General features: G+C 35.1%; 1 long non-coding RNA gene across 5 annotated transcripts in view; it reads right to left on the reverse strand.

The window, feature by feature from the left end:
• The window catches only part of LOC141450991 (uncharacterized), a 62,724-nt gene that overhangs the window by 38,804 nt on the left and 4,664 nt on the right, over positions 1–19,256 (reverse strand). For 4 of the 5 annotated variants that reach the window (XR_012456483.1, XR_012456484.1, XR_012456480.1 and 1 more), the window contains exons 2-5: positions 15,692–15,875; positions 12,143–12,255; positions 1,614–1,730; positions 52–262 (exon numbers count right to left, since the gene is read on the reverse strand). This is a non-coding gene — a long non-coding RNA (uncharacterized lncRNA). The remainder of the gene's footprint in view (positions 1–51; positions 263–1,613; positions 1,731–12,142; positions 12,256–15,691; positions 15,876–19,256) is intronic. The other variant, XR_012456482.1, reaches the window with a different exon arrangement.

Raw genomic sequence — 19,256 nt, forward strand, 5'->3', positions numbered from 1 at the left:
ATGTACCTATAAGAAAAAGTATTAACCTTAATAAAAGTTAAAATAAAATACCTGCCAATAAAATTTCTAATATGTGAGTTGCCTCCAGGTGTGCTAGCAGGTAATCAAGAGAGGTTCATATCGGATAAACGAGTGATGCCTGGACAAAATACAATATCAAATTTTACTTCCTGGGTGCTTTCATTCGTTTTAATTACTTCCTCATTTCTTTTCATCCAATCGCATACATCCACAAGTCCTTAAAATGTTTTGTCTAATACGCCTGTTTTTAAGAAAATAAATTGTAATAATATTTATTGGTAGGTAAGATCATGAATACAATAGGAATGTTAGGTATTCAATCCCAACCAATTTTAGGAATATAAATTTTAATGAGTTAATTATGAGTACAATGTGAATTTATTTGTTTTGAAAGCGAGTAATTTAAAGGCGTGAAGGCAAGTAACATATATTTGCATGCGTGTATAAGTATCTGTAAGCTTTCTTTAGAGTAATACAATCTTGGATGGATTGTAAACATTGTACAGCCGGAACATAATAACCTCAAGGTACATTGCTAAAAAAGAAGAAGAAAAAATATTTTACAATGAGATTTGATTAATGATAGGTCTACTTGAATACCAGGTGTAAATAAGTTCCATATTAAATGAATAATAACTGAAATAAATCATAATATAATAATCACTACAGAAGGAAGTTTGGCCAATGAAGTGTGAAGCCATTTGGTGCAGATTTGGTGCAGATATTTTACAATCTGAATACAACATTAGCCCCAGTTACCCTACATCATCGTAGTAGCGCTGCTTACAGGTGGTCGATCGATCAACTACATAGGAAATCATCTCCAGATTGTTGACCTATTAGCTCCATATTTTAACTTATTTCTGTTTTTAAATATTTTTTTTTTACTCTCTGTCCAACCCCCTGTAGAAGTGTTATAAATTTTGTGAAATTGAGATTTCTTTGAATAATTAATGTTTTAAGGAGAAAGGAGGCTTCTTCGGTAGGCATGCATTATTGGGAAGTATAGTTATTGATGGTCGCGTAGAAAGCTACGACGGGCGTTCATTAAAGATTTACCCTGTACCACTTCCTGTGCACTGAGAGCAATGAAACTTGGCCATCTAGGGACATACCATTGCTCTCATCTCTTTAAGCAACTGTAAACACTCACTTAAAGAAGTTGACTGGATTCTCCAAAAACTACGTTGTGACTTCGGAAATCAGAGATTCATCATCAGGAAAATGCTTGCCCAATAAGGAAGTCCAATAATGCGAGGTCTCGTGAATAAGGGGGATCCTGTAGAATTACGAAGTTACAGAAGCATTCTTCCATTTAAGCAACATGTGAGTTGCGAATTGGGACTCACCTTTAGTGAGCATGAGCAACGTCTCTTGGTTTTGATGGCCTCCCGCAATTGCCGCCCAAGTAAAGCGTAGTATGCCCTAGTGATCATGGTACCCTATGCTAAGAAATCCAACTATACTACTCCGTGTTGGTCCCAAAATCTGTAAGTCTGGAAATCAAACTGCACCGTAGTCCATTCACATTTGAATTGACGATGCTAGTTCTTGACTACATCATTTGATTTGAAATTATCACCATTAACAACCTCTTTCATCTCATCGATCGACTCTCCTTTGGTGTGCGGCCTTTCAAGTAAAGGAATTCGAAGACTGCTCGGTATTCCACTAGGTCCATTATCAAACCTCACACCACACTTCAGCACCTGTAAAAACAAGACCGTTGTCAGTTCTGAGTTACAAATTGGCACGTAACCTATATAGATTTATTATATCATAACAAATGTACAGTTTCAGCGCCCGGGTCAGGGGAAATCTTTAATGGACGCCCATTTTATTTCAAAATATGAAACTGTCTTACAAACAGTCTTTCTGAATGAATGTAGTGAAGGTTAAAAAAAAGATTTGGAGAATTCGGGAGGAACTGTGAGTTCCGATCAAGATTAATTACCGATTTTTCTCTTGAAGGGAGAAAGGGCTGCGAGACATCTATATCTAGATGTGCTACACATTTCACATTGTAAAAATTATTTAAATAGAGATCTCAAGAAAATTTATTAATTGCGGTTAGACATATTTCTTCCATACATTTTTTTAAATGTACTGATAAATAGTTCTTAGGTTTCTTTTAAGTTAAAAACGAGGTCATTCCAATATAATTAATAATTTTTCGACCCTATGAGTCAATTACGGAATTATCTATTTTTCCTTAAGAATCATAGTCGTTGATCTTAGTTTTAATTTTTTTTTACTTAAAATTGAACAGTGATAAAAAGTCATGGAAATAAAATAATAAATTTTCACTGTCTGTCAGCTGAGGAATGGTAAAAAGATTTTGGCTAACTGATGATGCTGGAAACTCTCGCATCACAGCTGTCACCTGGCAAACTTCCCAACTGCCTGTCTTACTTAGCTTATAGAAAGAAGAGATGAACTTGTCACAGAAATGTACGTATTACACAAAAATAAGAAGGTTCATTTTTCTACATAAGCAAAAAAACAAATAGGAACCACATTTACATTTTTTGTTAATAATTATAGCTTTTTATTTTGCACATTTAAAAGTGGATTAGTCTTTAATTTTCGGGCGGACATAACATGCAAGTAGCAAGGTAGTAAGAGGAAGCACATATTTCATATTTTTCTTACTGTAACCTCTCCAGTTCGAGCTCATAAAAACTAATCAAATCCACAAATTATACTGTGTATTATGGGTAAAAAAGTGTAAGGGATTCACATTAGACTTTTAATAAAATAATTATCCTAAATTACACCAATAGGACAGGAGGTACAGCAATTCGATATATGAAGGAAATGTAAAGCTCCAAAAATATATTACCTTATATCTCCTTCATAAATACAGCTAGAAAGCGGGAATTCTGCACAATCAAAGAGGTAGATGAGTACTATAATTGTCCATATTTTCGCAGAGATTAAATCAATAGAACAGGAGATACAGCAATTAGAAATATGAAGGAAATGTAAAACTCCAAAACTTTATCACCTTATATCTCCTTCATAAATACAGCTAGAAAGTGGGAATTCTGCACAATCAAAGAGGTAGATGAGTACTATAATTGTCCATATTTTCGCAGAGATTAAATCAATAGAACAGGAGATACAGCAATTAGAAATATGAAGGAAATGTAAAACTCCAAAACTTTATCACCTTATATCTCCTTCATAAATACAGCTAGAAAGCGGGAATTCTGCACAATCAAAGAGGTAGATGAGTACTATAATTGTCCATATTTTCGCAGAGATTAAATCAATAGGACAGGAGATACAGCAATTAGAAATATGAAGGAAATGTAAAGGTCAAAAACTTTATCACCTTATATCTCCTTCAAAAATTCAGCTATTGTAGAAAGCGGATATTATGTCCAATTTTAGAGGTAAATTAGTTCTATAAAATGTACATATTTTCGGGTAGTTTATAGTATAGTTTTATGTTTGGTAAATTTCATTTTCGAAAAAACGATTAGCAAGTGCAAGTTGATCCAAATGCGCTCACAACTTTATGTGCCAGATTTCTCAAATTAGAAAAATGTTACAAATACTATTTTTGATTCTGATGTTTCCAAAAGGTGTTCTAGTTCATTATTACATTGTAAGTCAATTAGTTCCATTCGGAGATAATAAACAAATTTTGTAAAATTAGATAGAAACTCGTGGGCTATAAAATTATTTAAGGCGGGCCACATGCGGCCATCCCTAACCTAAATAGTAGTGATTGTATGGAATTTGCTAGCATTATTTCAGCTAGGTAATTAATTATGGAATGTACTAGAAGAGAAAATATCTTCGCGGGTCATCTTGGTACCAATTCACACACTCGGCAAGGGGAACCAGAGAATCCATAGTACAAACATACATCCCAACAGCACATGGAGAACAGTACTGCGCCAAAACGCATTACATTACCAAGAATTATTTATGATATTGCTTTAACAAGCTCCTCTACTACACTTAAGCCGACAAACTGCAGCCTGCAATCATCCCACTACGAGTTGGGTCTTTTCTCTAACAAGGATATTGTTCTCAAACTGGTGCACTACCCTAGTAATAGTGTAACATCATATTTTATTTATTACTACCAACAGTTTACATTATACATATATATGTTTCCTAATATTATATGTTTTTAACATAATCTTATAACATGGTAAGCTTTATTGCAGCCCAAACAGTAACCACTAACAGTATTGGCACTTTGGTTAGTTCACCCTAGGAAAAACTACGAGGTGTGTTCAAAAAGTAACGGGAATTTTCGTTTTTTGAAAAAAATATTTATTTATTCATCTACATTAATATTGTCGCCTTCAAAGTAGTCCCCTTCGCATACAATACACTTGTGCCAGCGATTTTTCCAATCCTCGAAACACTTCTGAAACTCGATCATTGTGATAGCTTTCAGCTCTTTCAGCGATTCGCTTTTAATGTCATCTATGCTTGTAAAACGACGGCCTTTTAATGTTCTCTTTATGTTTGGAAATAGAAAAAAGTCACATGGAGCCATGTCTGGCGAATATGGAGGCTGGGGCATCGTTAAAGTTTTGTTTTTGGCCAAAAATTCACGAACAAGCAATGAAGTGTGAGCAGGTGCATTATCGTGGTGCAAAATCCATGAATTGTTTTGCCACAAATCCGGGCGTTTTTTTCGGATTGCTTCACGCAAACGGCGTTGAACTTGTAGGTAGTACTCCTTATTGATTGTTTGACCTTGTGGCAAGAATTCATGATGCACTATGCCATTAAAATCGAAGAACACAGTGAGCATAACCTTCACATTCGACCGCACTTGTCGAGCCTTTTTCGGTCTTGGCGATCCAGAATGCCTCCACTGGGACGATTGAGCCTTAGTTTCGACATCATATCCGTAAACCCATGTTTCGTCACCTGTTATAACACGTTTCAGTAGATCCGCATCGTTGTCGACTTCATTGAGCGACTCTTGAGCAACTTCCATTCTCCGCTGTTTTTGTTCGAAATTCAACAATTTTGGAACAAATTTTGCTGCCACACGTTTCATACCCAAAACATCCGAAAAAATTTCATGGCATGAGCCAATTGATATGGCAACATCATCAGCGACTTCTCTGATTGTGATTCGGCGATCGTTCATAACCATTTCTTTCACTTTTTTCACGTTTTCATCGGTTGTTGATGTGCTTGGACGTCCAGGTCGTTCGTCATCTTCAACGTTTTCGCGGCCATCTTGGAAACGCTTATACCACTCGTAAATCCTTGTTTTACTCATAGCAGACTCACCATATGCCTTTATTAACATTTCACACACTTTATTTCATTTTTTACGCAAAATTTAATACAAATTCTTTGATCCATTTTTTTTAACAAACAAAAATCGCCAAGCTCGAAAAACACGTCTAACCTTAACGGCTGCCACTTAAGAAGTAAACAATGAATATTACTGAAAATTTTATCGTACTTCAGGGGCATGTGTACCAACATAATAAAAAAAAAAATTTTACAATCAGACTCTCCAAACCCGCGAAATTTAAAAATTCCCGTTACTTTTTGAACACACCTCGTATAATGTTTCAAAAACTTTTATAAAGTTTCTAATTGCTGACAAACATGATTCTAAAAAAGCTGAGTATAGTATATTTATTGCTGCTTTTTCTTACTGTTTGTGACAGAATTAGATCAGAATTTCAAATTGTATATTTTCAGCAATAGTAATTCGTGCATTAGAATTCTAAAACAGTCAGCTTTGCTTGCAACTACATACAAAATTATCTACAAATGGATAACATTTGGCCAATTTGTATGGTAGAAAAATTTGGTATATTTTAATGAGCTGAGCAAAAAGAAAAAAGATAGTTTTTTGCTTTATATTTATTGATTCTTGAATATTAACTAAAACTTAGCTGCAGGTTATACTATATTAATCTTTTTACTTTGATAAAAAGATTCTATAAACTTGCTTACAATACTCAGTCATGCAGTTTTGTTTCCTTAGTTCAAACGAAAATATAATCAATTTAAAAGTATAGGATTTTAATTCAAATTACAAAAACCACTGATTCCCACTTCTAAAGACAAGCATTATATTTAAAAAAAAAACACACGAACAGTAATTAAGAACTCTTCATCCAGGACAATACATGACTTCAAACATCGAATATATTCCAACAAAGAATCAAAAAAACTTTAAAGAAGTGATGGTGTTACATCATCTTGTTTAACTGGCAATTTCGGATTTTTATTTGTTTCTGATCCTACAGCTCATTCCTTCGAGTATTGAAGTCGATTCAACCATTTAGAAAAATTTAAAACTCTTGTTTAAGAATTCTTCGCTTCAATTCTTGATGCTGGAAAAGATTTGCTAAATGATTAGTCGCGTGATGGCCTATTCATTTTTAAAAGAACCATTTTTCTCGCCTTCATATCAATAATTAGAATATAAAAATACCATGGGACTCATAGAGTTATCTTAGTTTTAAATCATCTTAATTCCCACATTATTATTGAAAAATTCGATTCAAATATATGTTCATTGATTACTAGATTAGGTATACGAATCAAATTACATTCACTAGCATCGAAATGTGCGAATCCTGGAATATAACCAAAATCTTGTTTTTTTGTTAACAATGAATGAACCTTATTGGTCATTTTGGGCATAAACGTCCTTTCATCACAATGTAAAGGTAAGTTATCTGATGAACATGCTAAATCGTTAGCGCTAAAAGATCCCAAATGCCGGGAATACTGGGTATTATCACTGTACTAAACGTGATAGGGTTATCGGTAACTCTATGCAGCAGTCTGGCTGCGTCAGGCAGCAATTAAAAACAAGTCTGAACTTTTAGCTTCACGTGCAATTCATTGCCGATTACCAACTCTCTACATTAAATTTTTAAAGCCCTTACCTTAAATTTGAGAAAATATTTTTTTTTTTTTTTAAACAGCAATTATTTTTTGGCATGAGCGAATAAACAACGCCTAGGAATTTTACTTCTATTAGAGCACTTTCATCATAACACAAACACAACTTATGTAAATTATTTATTGCTTTATCACCTTGAGATATAATTCTATCCGAGTAAATTAATTATAAGTTCAGCGCTTCGTAAATACCATTGACTGATCTGCGAAAAAACAAAATTGAGGCCCGCTGTTCCGAATAAAAATAGTTGCTCATTACTTCAGTTGTTAACACCTTTATTTGTGCCTTTACTGCGTAACTCAAATAAAGAAGAATGGCAGAAATGTTTTATGAGTTTCGTTTTTTAAATTAGAACTAACCTAACATAAATTTCACCAGTAATATCATTTAATCTGATTTTGTTTACGTCATCTTGATTATTTTTGCTCCAAACGTCATTATTGAAATATTTTCTTTACATTATTACAATTGCTTTCACTTGAAAAGAGTGATTTTATTCATCCAGTTTCATCAAATTAAATTTCCACTAAATTAACTTGGATATAAAGAAATTAATTTATAAAACTCCAATCTTTTTTTATATATAGGACTGTAATTTCAAAATAAAAGAAAATTTTAATTTAATTATTGTGAAAAAGTCCATTGCTGCCGCTTTGTTAGAGGAAGTCCAGAAGTTCAGAGAATATGGACAATAGATGAGAAAAAAACAGAATGGAACAGAAGACGAAAAGTAATTACTAAGATCTCTGAATTGCCGCAGTTTCTCCGACAAGACACTGAATCATGCTTGTTCCCTCTCAGTTTTTTTATTTACTTTCTCATGTTTTCTCTCTTCTTTCTCTTCTACTTTTCCTTTTGCGACGATCTTATTGCAAAAGAAAAAAAAAGACTTCAGCAAACTCTGTTTGATACGAGGACAGAAAGAATGGCACTGTGGGTGGGCTAGAGGCATATCCTTAGTAAAGAGGTTTCACCAATTTCCTGTTCTGATCCTGTTCTTGAAGCAACAGGAAGAAAATACTCCTTAATTCCCAATCCAAAGTTGTTCCTAGCTCCTTCTTTTAGATAGCTGTTTACTGCTAGAGTTCCTTTCCACCTTCGGATACAGTAACACACTAAAAATCTCTTTCTAAATCATTCCAGAATTCTCTCAAATAGGCCGTTCACCAAATCCAAGCTTCTGTTGGCCTCTAATACTGCCAGTGACAGCTACAAAATGTTTTTTTTCCCCTTCGCCAGGAGATTTTCCAATATTACCAACTATTGCTAGCAGCATACCTATCTTTGAATTTCATTGCTGTGTCTGACCAAGTTACCATCAGTATTGGGACAAAGAAAGTGATTACTACGGCGATATATTTTCTCTATATTTTTGCTGCCAAAGAAGATTTGAAAGACTTTTTCAAAAGAAGATAACCTCAAATACTAAACTAATATTTCCATGATTTCTTCTACAACATCTTCACAAACAACTTACTAAAGGAACGTACTTCGGATATTAGTAAATAATCTATCCATTTATTTATTTATATTTAATGATGTATTGAAAATCTAAAGAGAATAAATTTTATTTCCTCTTTCTACAACTCTATGTTTCTTACTTTTCCTAATGAAAACAATTGAAGAGCTTGGTGCCAAAAGGAGTTATCTACAGTTTTTTAAAATGTTTAGTAGGGACAAAAAACTAAATATACATTAAGATGTATTCCTTATATTGTGTCTTCTGTAAGGATTAGTTAATATATTGTGATGGGGTCATTTGGGGCTCAATTTGAACTTTCTAGGGCATTTTTTTAAGCTTGCTACAAGCAAAAGTAATTTTGCAGCTAACTCTTTTTTGCACCAAAATCATAATTTTCAGTAAAACTTGAGTACATATTAAGTACATTAGTCAACAGATTTCTTGTTTTTGAGCTTTTAAGTGGCATTTTGTGTCTTGTCGAAGCGAATGTTAGATATATTGTTATGCCTGTCAAAAAGAAAAATAATAATATCTACCTAATATAAACATTAAATAATCCAAATAATAAAAAAATTTTGTTTGATTGATGGCGTCATCTTTTCTGTTTGGAGCAAAAAAAAGTTTTCTGCAGTAGAAAACTCATTTTTGCTCCAAATCTAACATAGGTTAGAGAATAAGTAATATGCACCAAAAGATGTAGAATTGAACATACAATAGGGGGCGCCACTAAACACATTTTCTGAAAAAAATGTAGATAACTCCTTGTTGCACCAAGCTCTTCAAACACAGTTAACTGCGGGCAACAAGTACGAGGGTCGTTTGAAAAGTCCGTGCAAAGTCAGAGAGATAGCACTACTGGCGCGTATCGAGGTTATGTTTAGTTAGTAGCATCTCTTGGAAGAACACACACCAAGTTTCAGCCAGATCGGTCTATTTCTTTGTGTTTGGCATTCGTTTGATTCGAGGAAGTCGAGTGATTTTCAAAAAATGGACGAAAAAGAATTTCGTGTGTTGATTAAACACTACTTTATGAAAGGCAAAACGCCTCAGGAGACTAAAGAGAAGCTTGATAAACATTATGGTGACTCTGCACCTTCGATAAGAACAGTTTATAAGTGGTTTCAAAATTTTGCGGAGTGGCCATATGGGCACAAGTGACGCTGAACGTTCTGGACGCCCTGTTGAGGTTACTACTCCAGAAATCATTGATAAAATCCATGATATGGTAATGGATGACAGAAGAGTGAAGGTGCGTGAGATTGCTAGTGCTGTGGGCATCTCGAATGAACGGGTACATAATATTTTGCATCAACATTTGGTCATGACAAAGCTATCCGCAAGATGGGCGCCGCGATTGCTCACGCTTGACCAAAAACGAAATCGTGTGAAGTGTTGCAAGGACGGTTTGCAGCTGTTCCAGAAGAATCCGCAAGACTTTAAGCGTCGTTTCGTCACTGTGGATGAAACATGGATACATCACTACACTCCTGAGACCAAAGAACAATCTAAACAATGGATTACCAAGGGGGAATCTGCGCCAAAAAAGGCGAAGACCGTTCCTTCGGCCGGAAAGATTATGGCGACTGTCTTTTGGGATTCGCAAGGAATAATCCTCATCGACTATCTGGAAAAGGGTAAAACTATTACAGGTGCATATTATTCATCGTTATTGGACCGTTTGAAAACCGAGCTGCAAGAAAAACGCCCACGATTGGCCCACAAAAAAGTCCTTTTCCATCACGACAACGCACCAGCTCACACCTCAGCAGTTGTGGTCGCAAAATTAATGGAAATAGGGTTCCAACTCGTTTCACATCCCCCCGATTCTCCAGACTTGACTCCCTCGGACTACTATTTGTTCCCCAATATGAAGAAATGGCTGGCGGGAAAAAGATTTTATTCAAACGAGGAGGTGATTGCAGAAACGAATGGCTATTTTTCAGTCTTGGACAAATCCTATTATTCGAAAGGGATCAACAAACTAGAGCAACGTTGGACGAAGTGTATAAGCCTAAAAGGAGACTATGTTGAAAAATAAAAAAGGTTTACCCCCAAAAATTAAGTAGTTTTTATTTTTGCACGGACTTTTCAAACGACCCTCGTAAACATGATTGTGTAAATATATAAACAAAATTAATTGACGGAATTGAATGACGGCCAACCAACGATGATTATCATGAATCGGCTAATTCAGGATATCGATGAAAGTGAATTCGATGGATGGCCTTGTCTACCGTACTACAGCTGATCCCGAGGCCTTCGATGCTTAAATCTTGGGCGAAGATTCGAGGGAAGAGTAGTTTGAGACAGATTGCGTACGAGCGGGTTAAGATGTTAAGGAAGTTAAAAATGAAATTTGGTGTAACGGATTTTGGCTAGGTCAAGGAATAGTGTGATTGCTAACGTAGAAAGGAGCGTTTAATGATGGTGCATAGGATTTTCGATTAAAGGGATTGGAACGCTTTGCAGTACCGTACAGTTCAAGTTCGTATGTCCAGATTGGGGGAAGTAGGGCTGCGTAGAGCGCTGTTTTGTTCGTAAGAGTCAATTTGGATCGTTTGTCAAGTAGTCTTTTGATCATTCGGTAGTTCATGTCGCTTTAGTCGAATATGGGGGTTCCGTGTGAAGCGTTTGTCGCCGAGATGTCCGAGATATCGCACTTTATCTGACGCAGGAATAGGAATCTGGTTCAGATAGATTGGAGAGAGTACTTAATAACTGAGAGTAAAAGTTATGAAGTGAGGTTTAGCCTCATTCACCTCTACTCTCCATTTGCTAAACCGTGGTTCGAGGATGTGAAGATGAATCTGTATGGTCCGGATTGTGTTTACTGGATATGAATTATGGGATAGGATGGCCGTATCATCGGCATATGAATAAACAGTAGTGTTGGGATGGAGGGGAAGATCAGCCGATTACAGGATACAGAGACGCTTCTTAAAGTGGCGTTTCACATTTTGGAGAACGCATCTTTAGTGTACCATTGCGTGAGTATTTTTTTTTTTAATGTTACCTCGACATGAAATATTTTTCATATCTACTGTAATGCGAGGTTAGCAGATTTCTTTTCTTTTTTAGAACAAAATATTAACAAAGACGTAACAGTTGTTAGCAAAGGAGATTTGATTTAGCTCTATTATTATATTTCTTGTAGCCAATTGTATAAAAGAACATGGAGTAATGGACAATCTTTTATAAACTCGTTTTGTTTCATTACCTCCCTTTCTTATCTTTGCTGCGAAACATAAAAATATATTTAAAGGAAAAAAATTGGCCAAAATTACAATCATGAGGTTATTTACCCCAAACAAAGATGTAAGACAGATGCTTCGCACGCTATATATTCGTCCTCATATAGAAACATCGCGCACCACACATATTGCTATTAAAATGGAAGGTGCACAGAACAGGTGGTCGACATTACCGGAGGTAGTAGGGGTAAACGACCTAAATAGAATAGGAGAAACATTCGTAAAACGGATGTAAGTAAAAGGCAGGTGCTCCAAAAAAAATAAAAATAAATAACAATAAGTGGAGTCTAGCAAAGACGGAAGAGAATTGCCAAACTAATCAACTTGTTCACTTCCGTTGTCCGAGTTTTTCATATGAAAAACATAGGCGAAGAGGTTGCTTCAACACAAACTTAATAGTTTCTCTTTCTTAGCGATCCATTTAAACGTTAAAAGGGCAACGTACTCAATACAGATGTACCTCCAATACATTCTATTCACTGAGGTACATACCGGGTCATCACGGGGTCGTCAATTATATCCAATTTAATTTTTTGCGGTGAATGTACATTGAAAATTACTGAACACCAATCCGAACATTCGTTCCAATGGACCTTCTCCTGCACCTAAAAAGAAAAAATTCTAGCATTAAATTTAAATGTACGCAATTTGGCTAGTTTTCTTGTAATTTTAAACCAGTAACATGGTAACGTATACAAATACTTTAACATTCCTAATTTTTTATGTTGAACGTAAAAAAAAATATTTTTCTCTTGTGAGAATATTAATATTTCAATATTATTCCTTTCAGATTCTTCATATTAATCTGTCTTTTTAAGTTTAAACGAAATAATCGAGTCGATTGGTTCATTATTTACTATCAATTCCAGTATAATTCATCTTAGCAATTTCAATCAAGATAATGGTTGACAATATCTATGCAACAAAAGGGAATGTTAATCTTTTTATCAAGATAATAGGTGCACTTCGTTTGCAGAGGATAGGTGAAAATTTTAACAAAGAAACAAGACGAGGAGGGGATAACCTTTTCCACCATCATTTTATTAGAGTATTAAAGAATTGTCCTTTCGTAGGATTCGTAAATTGTTTTTGTTTTTTGTTTTAAATATACAGGGTGTTCATTTTAAGACGGCTCAAATGCATTCCATGCTTAAACGGATGATCTGAGCGAAAAATGGTAGAGGAAAAATTTGTTGCCCGACACCTCTAGTTTCAGAATATGTGACTTGATTTTAGATTCCTGCCCGCATACGCGACTGACGCGCGACCAAAAGTGAGGGTTCGCAGTTGACCCCCATTTTCATATACACCGTTTTAAAGAGTATAAAAAGTTATGAAAGAAACCGGAAACCGCAATTAGATATCTTCAAAATTAAAGGTGCTAGGCCATTTCAAAATCTGGTATTTATTAATCATATTTCAATTTTTTAACTTGTTATCAAAGAGAAAGAAGAGCACGCGATAGGTCATTTTTATGTATTTTTTCATCCCCTTTCTACTAAAAATATTGTCAATGCAGTAAAGCTAGTATTTTTCTTAATATCGGGAAATAAGTCGTTTTCCGGGTGATTTTTCTAAGAAAAATCAAATGTTAAGAGCTTTAGATGTTCTCAAGCATACACAAAATGGCTAAAAATTAATTTTACATCTGTTACAAACAAGAAGGTTTAATAATTATTTGGCAATTTTGGGAGAGTTGCGTTTAATTACCAAAAAAATTGGAAACCACCTGCCTCATATTTAAGTGATCAATATCTATCATGTAAAGGATCAAATTTATTCCTTAATTTATCAAATAATGCACTTTTGCACCATGAAATGTGCCTTCAAAGGAGCCTTCTCTGGCTCGCAAGCCAGGTTAGCCTGGAGGTTATCAACTGTTCTCTATATCTGAACCCTCACTTTTGGTCGCGCGTCAGTCGCGTATGCGGGCAGGAATCTAAAATCAAGTCACATATTCTGAAACTAGAGGTGACGTGCAACAAATTTTTCCTCTACCATTTTTCGCTCAGATTAACCGTTTAAGCATGAAATGCATTTGAGCCGTCTTAAAATGAACACCCTGTATATCCTATAATGAAAGCGATGGACACAAACTCTATTAGTTCGCCACGCTTATGGTCACATACAGAACATATCCATTTAAATACAGTAAAAAAAAGGACTGGTAATCAATAACGGTATCAGATACGTTTTATTGTGGTCAGAGAGAGTCATGGACTGTTAACATCAAAAAAATTTTAAAGTTAAAATTTTATGGATTTTTCAATTTTTTTCCACTTTATTTGCATATTTACAACTGCAACAATTGCTGCATCAAGTAAATTTGATCTTACTGGTTCAGTTCACTTGTAATGTCATGGTTAGAGCAATTACCCACTGGTGAACTCTTTCACAATGATTTAATCACAACAGATCTCTAGGCCACGTCCGCTTCAAACGACGAGGAGGATTCTCTGGAAGGTGAGGAGAGGAGAGTTGTTGGACAAGAGGATTAGGATGGAGAGAGCTAGGAGGCTGTGAAAGTTGCAGTAGCGAGACTTTATTAAGTCAATGACAAAAGGGATGTGTAGGTCAGTGTGTATGGTAAGGTTAGAAATGTAATATGGAGCATTCAGGATTTTCCTTAGGATTTTAGATTGTAATGTCTGTAGGCGTTTGGAGTTAGAGGGTTTGGTTGAGCCCCACACTTCTGCTCCGTATGTCCATATGGGTCTTAACAGGGTCTTGTAAATAGTCAGTTTGTGTTTCACGTCGAGTTTGGATCTGCGGTCATTTATGGATTTAAATTTCAATTTTGCGAGTACAGTTTAATGAATGAACTTTTCTCTCAGAAGTAAAACTGAAGTAAACATACCTTAAAATGGTTAGGTAATATTTAGAGCTATTTTATGAGCATGAATTTATAATCAGAGTCAATGCCAGTTCGAGACCAATGTAAAATAAAATTTATGTTTGTTGGAATACTTTTAATTGTGAAGTATTTATTGTTTCCACATTAGTCGATGGCTCTCAGTTTGCTACATCACAAAATCCAAATCACCAAAATATATTTGGCATTACTTATATTTTTAATTAAATTACTATAACATTATTTTCAGTAGTTACGACATAATTTTTGTAGGAAACTTGCTCAATTCAACTATCTGAATGAAATGCGGTACAAAAAATTGTTTCAATAACTTGAAATATTAATGAAAAATGTGCGGACATAGGTTAACACTTTATAGACACGACCTTTCTTTATAACAAATCGTTTATATCTAAAAACTGACAGAAATATATTAGAGTCCCGGTTAGTTAATAGTTTTAGAGTTAGTTTTAAATGTTTACCTTTAGGGAAAAATGAATTAGTTTATACTCAATGAATAATGATTAGTTTTAAAATAACCATGGCACCGTATAAGTTGAAGGTTTTTATGTGTAGACCGAAGCGTGAAAGAGAGATATAGGCCCCAGAGGTTGTTGTACATTTCGGCTTTCCAAATTCAGCAGTTAGGCGCCTGTTCGTGACACTTTCTTTCACAGATCTACACCGGATTAGCGGGAGGTTCTCCTCCCTAACTGGTTAGAAATAGATTAACTCTATCATAAATATATATATATAATATGTGTGTATGTATGGGAGCGCTCATTCTTGTTACCTAACCTTTATAAGAACACTCCTTCTAAAACGAATGGACCATTCCAAAGAAAGCGGTAATATTTACGCACGTTGACATGCCATCTATCTTAATCAATATTAGTTTTTATTCTCCCTAAATAAAAGAATAAACTAATAAACTATTTACTAAGAACTACATGAAATCCAGTTCCAACACTTCAGCTGGACTTTTGGAGGTTTTCTAAATATATTTGGGGCACAATAATTTGTTAAAAAATATAGATGTTTACTAATTTTCTTAGTTGTTAAAGTAAAACTTGTAAACATTTTGACAGGTGCCAGGAGACATGCCAGGAGAACCAGCAGCTAGCCGAGGAAAAATATTAGAAATACCATATTACGCTTTCTCATAGTTCTAATCCTTCCACCTCTCTTACCATTTCTAACAATCCTCCACGTCAACTGAGGCACCAGTAGCCCCGAAGAACTTCTTCCTGACTGTCCAGCTAAATGGGTACCAAGTCGACAGTTCTACCAATGGGGTAGTTTCTCTCCTCCTGCTGCTCACGACTAACAGATTCCTCCGTTCACTTTTTTATGTTCTTTATGGATGGTGAATTTCTGAAAAAAATTAAAACAAAATCAAAATTTACAAACTTTACATCAGTTGTCTTAAAATCATGACCTAGTTTATTGGAACCAAGCAACTATAATATGCCACACAATTAGTTGCATGAACTAAGGCAAAATTTGATTACTATTTAAACAACTCTGGATGAACCCAAAATAGTTACAGATTAAAAGGTAATTAATGATTACATGATTCTTTTAAAAACAATTCATTTAGCAGCGATGATAAGTTAGCATTGAATAGACATCAGTCTTTACCAAAGTCTTTTTAATTTTATATCAATACTCGCATACATAAAATAATACTAAAAGTATTAACAAAAAAAAAAAAACTCATTTGGATTCAAATCAGTAGAGCTTCAAATGAGCCTGATTACTTGAATGCAACTGCAAATAACTTTCGTTTACTACGAATGATTAGTTTTAATCTTAGATTGAAATTTACAACTGCAACGATTGTTGCAGCTTCAAGCAAATGTGGTATATGATGAAAAAATATCAGGAAATACGAATGGAGAAGGCACTCAATGGTGTCACTCCGTTATCGTGGACATGTGTTAGTCTGCTCTTAAGAGGAGAGCAGATCGAGGGGCTATCTTCTCTTCAATCTTCTTGAAGGATTACCTAGTATTGCGGAAGATGGTAGTTGTTCGATTAGAGCAGCGTTCCCCAACCTTTTTTGGCTCGCGTTCCACCTGGTAGTGCATCATGCTAAATTGTGCCACTTCGTAAAAATGATTGTATTTCGTGAAATTTGTTATTCCAAGTGTGTTATTTTATTATTATTATCTTTATTTGCATAGAGATAAAATGTATCTGTTACAAAGGAGTTCAAGGGTTCATGTTCACTTTATAAACTATGTAAAGGGTAAGATCTTAGTTTTAAAACTTTTTTAAATAATAATTTTTATGTATTATAGGAAAAAACGTTTCTTTGATATTTTTATGCTGTATTTTTCTTTATTTTTTATTCCGCCATCATTGATTATTTTTCGCGTACCACAGGTTGGGAAACGCTGGATTAGAGGGTTAGGATGAGCTGCTGTAGAGGAATGAAATTTGAGGAAACGAGTTTTAGCATGATCTGTAACGAAAGGGATTTTGAGGTCATTATGGATGGTGAGGTTAGATACACAGAACGGAGCGTTAAGAAGTTTTCAAAGTTATTTTTGACTGTAATGTCTGGAGGCGAAGTGAGTTGGAACGTTTAGTCTATCCCCATATTTCGATGCCGTATGACCAAATAGGTCGCAGTAGCAGAAGGTATAGGAGTCTTTATTTCTTTCTTTAATTTAAAATAATTTTTATCATGTATTAGTTGGAATACTTTCACTATTAACGGAGTTAAAAGGACATTCTGTATGTTTTAGGACATTAAAATAAATATTATGCTCGCAAATTATTCCTAATGTTTGGGACTTGTTTTAAACCTGAAAACCATTTTGGGGGATTTCAGATTCCCAATTTATTGCTGATCAGGAGTAAAGAAGCTATCAAGAGCTTGTGGGAGTTAAAGGATAAATTAAGTTTAAAAAGATAGGAGTATATTTTTCAATCATATCTGTTTAGTATTTTCATTCTTAAAAAGATTAATGCAATATCCATCTATAAACCGATTGAATATTGAGGAGATACCCATACGTTTTGGTATATACAGATTTTTATTTTATTTTTTTAACGTATCACATCCGGTGATGGCCGAGTGAAGCGGATGAATAGAAAAAAAAAAAGAATCGCAAAAACAAGATGCCTCTAGAGTGTGGAATTTAATATAAGAGCAACTACACATACATACTGATAGACACACGGACACACGTGTTATGAGGTTCGAATAGCAATATCGAGAGAACATCCTCTCTTCTTCTGCAACCTCTCACTTGGTCGCTCTTTACCTCTCTCGATGCGAATATATAGCACCAGCGAGAGTGTGTATGTGACGTAGGCTTATTTTGCTAAGGCACCGCCCCCCCCCCAAAGTGTGCATGTAGCATGAGGAGGAAGCCTCGTGCACGCTTGTGTTTTATTAAGAACAATGTTTGCAAATTACCCACCCACTCATACCATCTAAAATCGTGTATCCATACATACGAAACTCGCGTACACATACAACCCAAAATATTAGCACACCATCCGCTACCAAGCGCGGCATTTTGCTCCCTTTGAAGTTAAACCCTTGGGTTCTTGATATAATTAAACCTAAAGGAATGTAACCATCTTCACCCTATATCTAAAACAAACGACCATCCGGGTACCTCCTCCTCTTCCATCTCCAGTTCTCCCTCCTACACCACACTCTCAGCTCTTCCTTAATTCGAAGTCTTTCCACTCAGGCAATCCCGAACCCTCCACCTAAATCCTTAGCCCTTCCTTAATCATCGGTTCCTTTAGCCTACTAATCACTAAGAATATACTGTTACCAGAGACTTAGAGCTGAAGCCCTTAAAGTCTCCAGTAAAGATTATTCGTAGAATGATATCTCTATCAATTTATCTCCTGAATTAAACGACCTAAATATTACATTTCCTTATAATGACAGTACTCAGCAGATATTATTTTTCACAATTAAAAGAAATATAGCTAAAAAATATTTTTACAATAAAATCATCATTAGCGAGGAAAATATTTTATTTCCAACACGCAAATCACACAATAAATATTATTTTCATTCTGTATTAATCAGAAGAACGGACAGATAATTTAAAAAGAAATAATACAAAGAGAAGTAATAGATACTGGACTCGTATAGTACTGGATTCCCAAGCAAGCATCACGAATATCTGGAGAACGGTAGTGCAATAAGAATAAGCCCCAGGTCAATGATATTAGGAGTTAATCAAGTTCCTTTGGGCAACTCAAAATATATATTAAGAGCCATCAGAAGATGGATGCCACGAACAAAACAATAGATCAGAATCTGCTATACAGAAGCACATACTTCATTAACATTTTTACTAGCAAATGAAAAATAGCTATTCGCAGGATTCGATCTGGGAATCTCCCACTTAGAAATATACTTTAATAACCACTACACCAACATCCGCTCCAACTGTTACTAGTGAGTCACAAATGGAAAAGTAATGGCTGCATCGAGTGGTGGATGTAATCGCTACATCCCTTGAATTAAAGCAGTATTGCCCGGGTGTCTTCCTTGACATATCTCAAGCATTCGACCGGGTATGGCACGCAGGACTGCTTTATAAACTCAAACGCCTACTGTCTTCTACCTTTTACCTCATTCTTAAGTCTCCGACCGTTTCTTCCAAGTCAAACAAGGCTCTTCTTCTTCTCTTATCCTTCCAATACTCGCTGGAGTTCCTCAAGGAAGCATTCTAGCCCCCTTACTTTATATTCTCTATACTGCCGACTTACCAA

The sequence above is a fragment of the Rhodnius prolixus genome, unplaced genomic scaffold (genome assembly GCF_049639745.1).
Source record: "Rhodnius prolixus isolate KJV_2025 unplaced genomic scaffold, Rpr scaffold_8, whole genome shotgun sequence".
In the NCBI taxonomy this organism is placed as follows: Eukaryota; Metazoa; Arthropoda; class Insecta; order Hemiptera; family Reduviidae; genus Rhodnius; species Rhodnius prolixus.